Consider the following 10,824-nt stretch of genomic DNA (forward strand, 5'->3'; position numbering starts at 1 on the left):
AGCAGTTGGAAGGCGGCAGCAGCTGGATCTCTGTGAGTTGCAGTTCCAGATCATCTAGAGCTACACGGTGAGACCATGGCTCAATAAATAGATGATAGATAGATAGATAGATAGATAGATAGATAGATAGATAGATAGATAGATAGATAGATATAGATGATTGATAGATGATAGAGATAGATAGATATAGATGATTTATAGATAGATAGATAGATGATAGATGATAGATAGATAGATAGATAGATAGACAGACATAGATGAGAGAGAGAGAGAGAGAGAGAGAGAGAGAGAGAGAGAGAGAGAGAGAGAGAGAGAGAGATTCTACATAGCATAGCTGTGGCTGCCTGGCCCTGGGGAAGATCTGGCCTTTCAACATTCCATCATGATGGGGTGGAAGCTCATGGAGTCTCACCCCTCCTTGAGGAATTATTGACAGTTAATGGCTAGGAGAGGGTTTTTCACTGGTATAGCCAATGGGAAGTGGCCTGTGCTCAAGTAAATAACCCCTCATCATGCTCCTCTAAGCAAGCCAAATTCAACTCAGTCACGAAAATAAAAGCACGTAAGTAGGAGGAGGACTAGTTGGGAAGAAGGAGGTCTTGCAGGAGTGAAAAGAGAATGAGGAAGGATAATGGAGGGTGAATATGATCACAATACATTGTATATATTATGAACTTGCCAAAATATAGTTTAAAAATGCTCTCTTAGGTCTAATACACAGACAGGCTTAAATAGTGCCCCTGTCACTATATACAAATAGTGCCCTGTCACTATATATTTTAATATTTAAATAATATACAAGGGAGTGGAGAGATAGCTCAGCAGTTAAAAACACTGGCTGCTTTCCCAGAGGACCCAGTTCAATTCCTAACACCCACATGGCAGCTCACAACTATCTATAACTCCAGCCCCAGGGGATCCTATGCCCTCTTCTGGTCTCTTCTACAGGTACCAGGTATACGTACCAGGTATACATATGGTGCACAGATACACATTCAGGCAAACACTCATTCACATCAAAATAAATAAAATCTCAAAGAAATAATATACCATAATCTACAATATAATTTCCTTCTTTGGTTTTATTTTTCTCTAATAGGAGAGTCAAAACTATGAAGGTCTGCCTGTCTTCTTTGATTCAGGAGAGACCTACTCTCAAACATTTCCAGGCTCCCACTCCTATTTTGGGTTTATGACTGAAAAATTAATTCACTTCACCTTAACATACAACCCATGCAGTCAGGTGACTCCCTCAGCTTGTTAATACAAATGCTTTCATCTTCTGATGGAGATATTTTAAGGTTGACTTTTTCTCAAAGGAAGTGAAATAAAGGCAGCATATTCTAAACCCCATCGTATCTGGGTACATTTCAACACCCCTGAGACAGCCATTGGCAAAAATTAACTTCTAAAACACCCTAGCAGCAAAATGCAGCTCAGCTCCATTGCCTCTTCCTCCCAGCATACTTTTTAACCTGAAAAACCAAAATGATGTGAATGCAAGATGCATGTCTGCAAGGAATATGATGCAATAATCGTATGTCTCCAATTCCATCATGCTATAATTAATCTTAATTATACATTCAATCCTGCCTGAATTAAAAGACTCACATAGCTTGAATCTTGTATTGCCTATAATTCTACTGTGTTATTTTGAGAAATATAAAGTGATAAATCTTCTAATGCGAGATGGTGTTTTCTTACTGGGCAGGCATGAGAGTATCCCAGGGTGTTCTTCACTGTTTACTGAGGACCATTTACTGAGCATTTTGTGTCCCTGTTTCCCCTTCCCAGGCTCGGAGCAGTCAGCACGTGGGAAAGGAAACGCTGATTACATATCCAGTCACCTGACAGAAGAGGCGGCGCCTGTCCCTCTTCATATGTTTATGTTTCTCTTTAGTGTTCTGAAGCCTGACTAAGGAGTTGGCATTTGCCTCCTTTTCCGTGTATCATTGTGAGAATTTCCTGGGTTCTCTTTCAATCTTCCCCCTCTTGCTTTCACAGGCACTTATTAACCTTCTTGGAGCTTCTCCAGGCACACCCAGTAACTCCCACGGAGCAAAGGATCTTCTTAGAAGGCAGAAAGCTGCACCCACGGCAGCCCCTTTATTGTGGTACAATACAGACACTGCCGGTATTATCTGTGAGGCCAATATCGTGAGATCCTTTTTCCAACAGCACCTACTGAGCTGTGGTGCAAATGCAGAGTCTTTTTAAATATCTTTGGAGCTGGTGATTTCAGTATCTAACCCCATGTTGCTTAGGGGAAAGAAATGTCTGGAACTACTAGAAAACCTTGTTCTTGAGAAAACATGAGAACTCCATAATGGTTTGTGGACTTTGGCTGGACATGTTGTGACCCTGAAAAGGACAAGTTTTGCTTATTTGGGGCACAGGACAGAAAACGTTTATTAAAAACACTGTACCTACAGTGGAGTCTGGCGAAGTGCTGAGTTCTGTTATACTGAACAAAGGAACTAAAGCCAAAGCAAGAAATGATGAAGGCCGTCCTGTGGAGGGATGAAGACAATGGACACCTGTAGTGGGAAGGATGATGAATGTGATACCTAGAAAATGGGAGACTCTGTGGGAAAGCTTTAACCATTTGATGGAACCCAGGGGCACATCTGCATCCTTTCTAGAAGTTATAGTGACCTGGAACATCCATTCCATGCAGGGATTCTTATGGCCTCAGAGAAAGGCATGAACTTAACCTCTTCTTGATTTTCCTACACTTTCCAGAAAGACCTTTGAAGCATAAAGCCTCCCTTTATAAGAGAGGTGCTGTACCACATAGAGGTTTTGGGCTTCTCAATGTTGTGCAGATGGCAGTTTTCTTCAAGAGATACCAGAAAAAGACCTGTATATATCCTGTCACCTAATTTATGAAAAAGCAAAGAACTACTGTAATAATATTAATGTATCACTTTCTTTCTTTTTTTCCTTTGGTTTGTTTTTTCAAGACAGGGTTTCTCTGTGTAGCCCTGGCTGTCCTGGAACTCACTGCGTAGACCAGGCTGACCTTGAATTCACAGAATTCTGCCTTGAGTGCTGAGATTAAAGACGAGTACCATCACATCTGACTTAATGTACCACCTCTTGACCTGGATCATAGTTACATCAGAGTGTTGGGTTTTTGAAAATTTAATGAGCTGCCCACTTACATATGTATACTTTTCTGTCTTTATGTAACACTTTAAATTTTTAGGTTTATTTATTTTATTTTATGTGTATTAGTGGTTTTCTGTCTTATACATATGTGCACAATGTGTGTGCTTGTTGCCCTCAGAGGTCAGATGAGATGTCGGATCCCCTGGAACTGAAAGGACAGACAGTTGTGAGCTGCCATGTGGGTGTTGAGAATTGAAGCCAGGTCCTCTACAACAGCAGTAAATGCTCTTAATCTCTAAGCCATCTCTCTGGCCTCTAGTGTAAATTGAAAGGCTGCCTTTGGGGCTGGTGAGATGGCTAAGTGGGGAAGAGCACTTGCCACCGAGTCCGGAAACCTAAATAGTGGAAGGACAGAACTGATTCCTGAAAGTGGTCTTCTCAATTCCACATGAGCTTGCACACACACACACACACACACACACACACACACACACACACACACACATACGTGCATGCACATGAGGGGATAAAGAAAAGATTTTTTTTAATGTAGCTTTCAATCCCTTTAAAACAGTTCAAACGGCAGCCCTTATCAAAGCTGCAGCTGCTTCTACATAGCTGCTGTGGTCAAAAGGAAGCTTAACTCTCCTGGTTCATGTTTACTGTAACACATCTGGAAGATCTTGGGAAAAGCCAGTTTCATCTTGACACTTCCGAGAAGCAGCCAGAGAACTTTGTTAACACTGGATACTCCACAACTACGTGGCGTCAGCAGAATAGGGCTGTGGGAAGCAGTTTGTTGAGCCCAAGAAGCAGCACGAAGGGACACTTGCAAGTATGTTCACCCTGGAAACATCTAGTGGCACATAGCAATGCTTTGGGTCACTCCCCTGTAAGCCAAGGCGAGTTAGGTCCTTATGTTTCTGAGCAACAGGTATGGGGAACCATAAGATCATTGTGGATAACTGTGTTAGCATTAAAAAAAAATAAAGTAAGAATTCAAATGGTATTTTTAAAGATTAAATTGCCAATTTTCAAAATAGAAAAAAATAAATGTTCAAAATTTAGATGAAATGAGTGGTAGTACAATCTTAGTTTCTCATCTTCCTTTTTTTCTCATTTTAAAATTTATCTTGTGTGTGTATGTGTATGTGGGCCAGACATGCATGCTCCATGGAGAACAAATGGAAATCAGAGGATAACTTGTAGAAGCTGGTTCTCTCCTTCCTCCATGCACATTACAAGAATTGAACTCAGGTTGTCAGCTTTGGTGGCAACATCTTTACCTGCTGAACCATTTTCTCAGCCCGTTTGCCTTTTTGAAACATATAGATACTACCTGTCTTTCCCCCTACTCTTGGGAAAAAATGCTGACATTTTGTTTTATCGTATTATATTTTGAGACAGAATCTCAGGTAGCTCCAGCTGGCCTGGAATTCACTATGTAGTTAATGATAACCTTGAACTTTTGATCCTTCTGCCTTTGCCTGCTAAATGTTGTCTCATGCCACCATGCCCAATTTCTATGGTGTTGGGGATCCAACCCAGGGCCTCATGCATGCTAGGCAAGCACTCTACCACTGAGCAACACTCCTAAGCCCATCTGACATCTTTCCTCGGGTCCTTTATTACCCTATTCTTTTTTCCTGCCCATACACTTTAAGGCACTTGAAAACCATTAGTTAGTGGGCCTTTTCTATTCCAGAGTTAAAACAAGTACCTCAGGATCCTTTACTTAAACCACAGCATTGAGCCTCATTAGTCACCATAAACAACTGTAACAATTGCACTAAATAAAAGATGTAACTTAAGTATTTAGAAGTCTCATTCCTGGGGTTGGAGAGATGGCTCAGGGGCTAAGAGCACTTGTTGCAGAGGACTGGGGTTCATTTCCCAGAAGCCACATGGTGGTTCATAACCACCTGTAACTCGAACTCCAGGGGATCTGATGCCCTCTTCTGATTGCCACACACACCAGGCATGCACATGGTGCACATACACACAGACAGGCCAAACAATCATACACATAAAATAAAATAAATAAATCTTTAAAAAGATTTCTCAATCTATAGCCAGCAAGATGATTTACCAGGTAAAGGCACTAACCACCAAGCTTGATGGCCTCAGTTCAATCTCTGAAACCCACATGGTAGGAGAGAGTTGCCACAAGTTGTCCTCTGATCTCTACACACAAGTCATGGTACACACACACATACACACACACACACACACACACACACACACACACACACACACACACACTAAACGTAAAGGAAAAAAAACCTGTAGCTGGAGAATTTCTCTCCAGCTCCCGCCACCAAGTCCCGTCAGTCCCAGAGCCCACTTATAAAATAAATACACAGACTCTTACACTATTTAAACTGTTTGGCCATTAGCTCAGGCCTGTCATTGTCTAGCTCTTACTCTTATATTTAGCCCATTTCTATTAATCTGTACTTTGCCATGTGGCTCATGGCTTACCAGTACTTTACATCTTCCTTGTCCTGGCGGCGGCTCCAGGCCGTCTCTCTTCCTTCCTCCTTTCTCAATTCTCCTCTCTGTTAGTTCCGCCTATACTTCTGTCTAGCTATTGGCCAATCAGAGTTTATTTACATATATCGATATCCACAGCAAAAACCTTTCTACTCTCTACATGTTTCCTCTTCACCTAGTAAGAAACTTCTCATGTTATAGGGAACACATACTTCTTTGTAAAGCCATTGGTACTGACTTGTTATACTTTCTGTGATGAAGTCACTAATCTTGAGTTGAATGCCTTCGCAGATCAAACAATCATGTTTGAAGGATATCTTGGGAGTGAGTAATGAACATGTATTACTTAGCTCTGTTTAGAACTCCATAACTCAAGACTGACTGAAGTCAATAAATAGTGGAAAGAAGGGGTATTGGGGCATGAAGACTGTTTACATGTTATACTGGGTTTGTGCTCATTTTCCATTAATCTTACTGAAGGGACTTGAAGATTTGATTGTTTTCTATTTCTGAAATCCTACTCACCTAGAGAACTAGCACCAAACAGTGAGCTGCATGGCTCTAACATATCATATGTGCCTCTGGAAAATGAGGGCCACAGACAATGGCAACACAAAGATATATTAAAAAATACATAATGTAACTTGTCTTAATATACTTTTCTGAGTCTAAAAATATGCCAGACCAAAAGAAACATATTTACATAAAAAGCAGACAAGGTCAAATAACAAAGAAAGCCCTTAATTAGTTGTAATCAACTTTAATTTGCATACCGTATATAATTCCTAAATGATTGTTAATAATAACTTTATATAATGGACTTCCAATTTTCATGAAAATGGCACATTTTGATAAGCAGACACAAAACCCTAGTACTAATAAGGTTTAATTTGCATACATTAGACTGATTATCCAAACAAAAGGATTACAGTATTACTTCTCCATACCTTTATGTCCTTATTATGCACATTTATTAACTTCACAAAAGCTAGCTGTTAGTGACAAACAATAGCCATGGTTGAAAGAGAAATCTACAGAATGAAACAAGTACATTTGAATGCTAAGGAGCAAAGTTGATACATCATAGATGCCAAATTTAACTGTTTGTTGGGTAAAGGGGCCAGAATTTCACAAAGTGTTTCATCCTTTGAATAACATAGTTTATTTTTGTGACCTGAAAAAAAAGCCCTAACACATCACTCGAAATTAATAATGAACTTATCTCAAGCTAAGAAGCCTCCTCAACACCGCAGTATGCTGAGAATTCATGAACAGCCACAGAATTAAGCTTTAAATGTGTAGTTCTAGGGTGCAGCGTTAATAAATATATTTCAACAAGCTTAGTTTTCAGCCGAGTAAATAATAATATAGGTGGCATTAGTATTGATATCAGTTCCTAATGGTATCATTTATACCCTGCAATTAAAGTTTAAGCACTAAATAAAGCATTATTAGGAGATCTGGGTTGGCTTTTCTTACATGTGAACACAAATGAAGCTCATGAGTGTTTGGATAAGAGCCAAAAAACTTGAAACTTAACCACAAGCTACTTCCGGGAGTTTTCCTAGTGTTTTTGCTCGTTGGCAAGATACATAATTAGAACACCAGGAAATGATTTCCAAAGAAGGCAGAGGAAAATGGAAGCCCCAGGAATCGAACTTAACTCCATGGTGTTTAACTCTGACCCCTCACACATGATGTCAAAGATAAGAAGCATCTGCTAGGAATTTGCCTCTCTGAATATCCAGTGAGATTTTAACTAGCATTGTGCTAAGTAAAAGAGAAGGCTGGTAAGGGGAGGCAGCTTAGCCTTGGAGCGCCTGCTGCAAGCCTTACAACCTAAGCTTGATCCCCAGAAACCAGGGTGGAAGGACAGAAGTCACGCCACAAAGTTTTCCTTTAACCTTCACATGTGTGCTGTAGCATATCACACACACACACACACACACACACACACACACACACACACACACACACACGAGAGAGAGAGAGAGAGAGAGAGAGAGAGAGAGAGAGAGAGAGAGAGCACATCGCTGAAAGACAAAGACATGTGGCTTTAAACCTTCCCATGTTACTCATAAACTATTGGTACTCCCTGTTCAGAGTTCCAAAATACCACCAAGCATTGAATGAAGGATACACTTAACTGACAACCCCATATGGAACAGGATGCTCTGAAATTCCTATGACATTCCCAGAGCCTAGAAAACACATGATTCAACTAAAGTATTCAATGTTCACTTATCAAATACTTGAGCAAGAAATCCTAGGTCAGAGATGACCACTCTCACATGTGGCTTCCCTCCTCTCTAAGTGTCTCAATTGGTTGGCATCAAGTACTTTAGGTACTAGAGTCTAAGAGACATTTGATAAAACACATCATTCAACCAGTGTAAGAATGAAGGCTCCAGGACCAGTTCAGCAGATAAAGGCACTTGATACCCAAGCATGGCAACCTGAGTTAGATCCCTAGAAACCACATAAAGGTAGATGGAGAGAACCAACTCCACAAAGTATCCCTCTGACCTCCACATGCATGCCATGCCATATACACCCACATATACACATCAAGCATGAGTGTGTGCTGTGTGCAAGTGTTCATGCGCAAGTGTGTTCAGGCATGCATGCACACACTTGCGCGCGCGCGCGCGCACGCGCGCGCGCGCACACACACACATACACATCATTTTTCTTAAAGAATAGAAGGCTAATGGAAAGTCCTGCTTCCCTAGGACAGTGGTGCACACCAATATTGACAGCACTTGGGAGACTAAGACAAGAGAATCCTTTGAGACCAGGACTTGAAGACCATACTGAGCAACACAAGCCCCTATTCAAAGTGTTTGTGTATGGGGGGGGTCATAAGTTGATGTGCTTATTTTCTTTAAAAATTAATTTCCAACTGGACAGACAAGTAGCAGTAAATAGACCTCTAGCATGCCCCCATAAGAATCACTGCACAGGATCCATAAACTAAAGTACTAATGTTAGAATTGAGCCATAAGTAATAAGCTTCAAACTAAAATAAGACAGACATGGGAGTGTATACCTGTCGTCCTAATGCTCTAGAAGCTGAGACAGGAGGATCGCTTGAGCCCAGGAGTTCAAGACAATCCGTCTGGGCAACATAATGAGACCCTGTCTTAAAAAAATAATAAAACCAACCCATTCCCAGTGAAGCAAGAATTGTTTTGACTGTTCAGTTACCAAAACAGCATAAAACAATGATGGTCACACTGTTATGCAGCCCAGAGTCAGCATGGGAATGTATGCAAGACATAGACATTAACTTCAGCAGGATCATCTGTATGTAGAATACAGGATTTGGGTCCAGAAAATAAATAACTAAATACTACTCTAATGTGATTTATCCAAAGGCAATATTCAGACAGCAACCTACTTTCAACAAACTCAAAAGTTTGGCATGTTAATCATTTTATTCCAGCCTCCACTGTCTACATATGTAGATTTTCAAAACAGGAACACTCTGGTCCTACCCAGCTAGGAGCAATATTACTTTTAGCCAGGAGTAGATCCAGAGTGAAGATGGATTCCTCTCTCACAAGCAGCTGTTCTTTTTGCTTTCCCATCCAGGCCCACTGAGTGGGAGGCTGGGCTTCTGGACCCAGCACAAAACATAATACAACAGTCGGGCAGGAAATGCAGTCTCCAGGCAGGAACATAAGTTCCATTAGCATTTCCTTTGCTCAAACTGATAGTGCACACTCCCAAAGAAACAAATTCACACTCCCAATTCTCTTTCTCCCTTTTCTCTGCTCATTGTGGGAGAGAAATAAAGATCTCTTTGTCAATTCAGATGTGCTGCTTTTCATGTGCCGTGCTGCGGAGCAGAGAGCGCTTGAGATTATGCAGAGAACAAAGACCAGCTTGCCTACTTACCTGATTACTGCGAAATGCCCATCTGTAGCAGTATCTTCTAAGAGTACCATCAGCTGCCACCGTGACTCAATCACATTCCAGCGAGACTTCTCAAAAAGGTATGAAATCCACCTCAAACTTACAAAGATAGAAAAAAACGAAAACTGAAAACATATGTAAATTATTGTCCTGTTAATCTCACCCACCAGTTCCCCAAATCATTCCAGCCTAGAGGGGCTAGCTAGAGCTCGGAGCCAGGCTCCAAATGAGTCATAGGAAACATTCAAATTCTCTGCATCCCATTGAATGGCATTTGCTTGCATGAGAATATAAATGCACTGTACATTAGTTTGCTTGAGATATGACGCTACTGAACCTACCATCTTGTGCGTGCTAATTCCTCTAGTTAATATTTTCATTGGTTTCCAGCAAAGACCTGTCCATTCTTCTTTTCACCCATCAGACCCTTCTCTAAGACTTGTAGCTAAAATTACCTGGCCAAGCTTCGGAAGGCTGGGACAAAGCAAATCCTTCTGTTGAATTTCTCAATGTGCTCTGAAAGCGAGGAAGAGAACTGGAGATGGTAAGTTTTATACTTCCTATTTTCTTTCCCCTCACTTAGCCCAGGGTGTAAAAATGAGACGTAATTACAGTGCATCCAATTGAATGAGATTGTGTGGGAAAAGTCATTTCACACACACGTATCTCATGTCATTATACCAATCTGATAATGTAATTCTATATCCAGGGATATGCTATCTCTACTTGGGGTGATCATGTGTCCCATATTACCCGGATGGCCTTGTGTTTTGCCTGTTGTCTCAAAATGACTATTAAAAGCACCTGTTTTCATATTCCAATATGTTCTGTTTTGTACAATAAATTATAGAGGTCACTGAAGCTATTTAACATCACTAGTATATAAGTAAGTATTGGGCAACATAACTTATGGATGTCTGCATTAAGAGTTCTCAAGTTCTAAAAGTTACGTTTTATATTGCTATGCTATATTAATACTCATATCAGCTTTTCATATTGATACTTTATGTTGTTAGTTCATACTAATTTTTTATTTTACTTTTTATCTTGCAGTACAGGGCATGGAACCCAGGGCCTCACACATGTTTGGTGTTAACCATGGTCATGCCAGGTTGTAAAGTGCCTCCACTTTTGGTAAAATCATGGCAATTCTCTAAACTCAAGTGACTTATCTTTCTAGATTCTTGCCCTCCCTTCCTTACCCCAGTAGTGCCTGGCCCAATGCTGACCTTATTTCCCTAGCTGGCCTATCGACAGCTAATCATGCGTGAGTCAAAAACTGGCAAAGTGTCAGGTCCCTTC

General features: G+C 40.7%; 1 non-coding gene across 1 annotated transcript; it reads left to right on the top strand.

Annotated features, from left to right (window-relative positions):
- The first annotated feature begins 3,692 nt into the window (after nucleotides 1–3,692).
- LOC128118121 (small nucleolar RNA SNORA16B/SNORA16A family) lies at nucleotides 3,693–3,810 on the top strand. The gene has a single exon (XR_008221018.1). It is a non-coding gene; the product is annotated as a small nucleolar RNA SNORA16B/SNORA16A family (small nucleolar RNA).
- The last annotated feature ends 7,014 nt before the right edge of the window (nucleotides 3,811–10,824 follow it).

Source organism: Peromyscus californicus, unplaced genomic scaffold (genome assembly GCF_007827085.1).
Source record: "Peromyscus californicus insignis strain IS unplaced genomic scaffold, ASM782708v3 Scaffold_10__1_contigs__length_136768540, whole genome shotgun sequence".
In the NCBI taxonomy this organism is placed as follows: domain Eukaryota; kingdom Metazoa; phylum Chordata; class Mammalia; order Rodentia; family Cricetidae; genus Peromyscus; species Peromyscus californicus.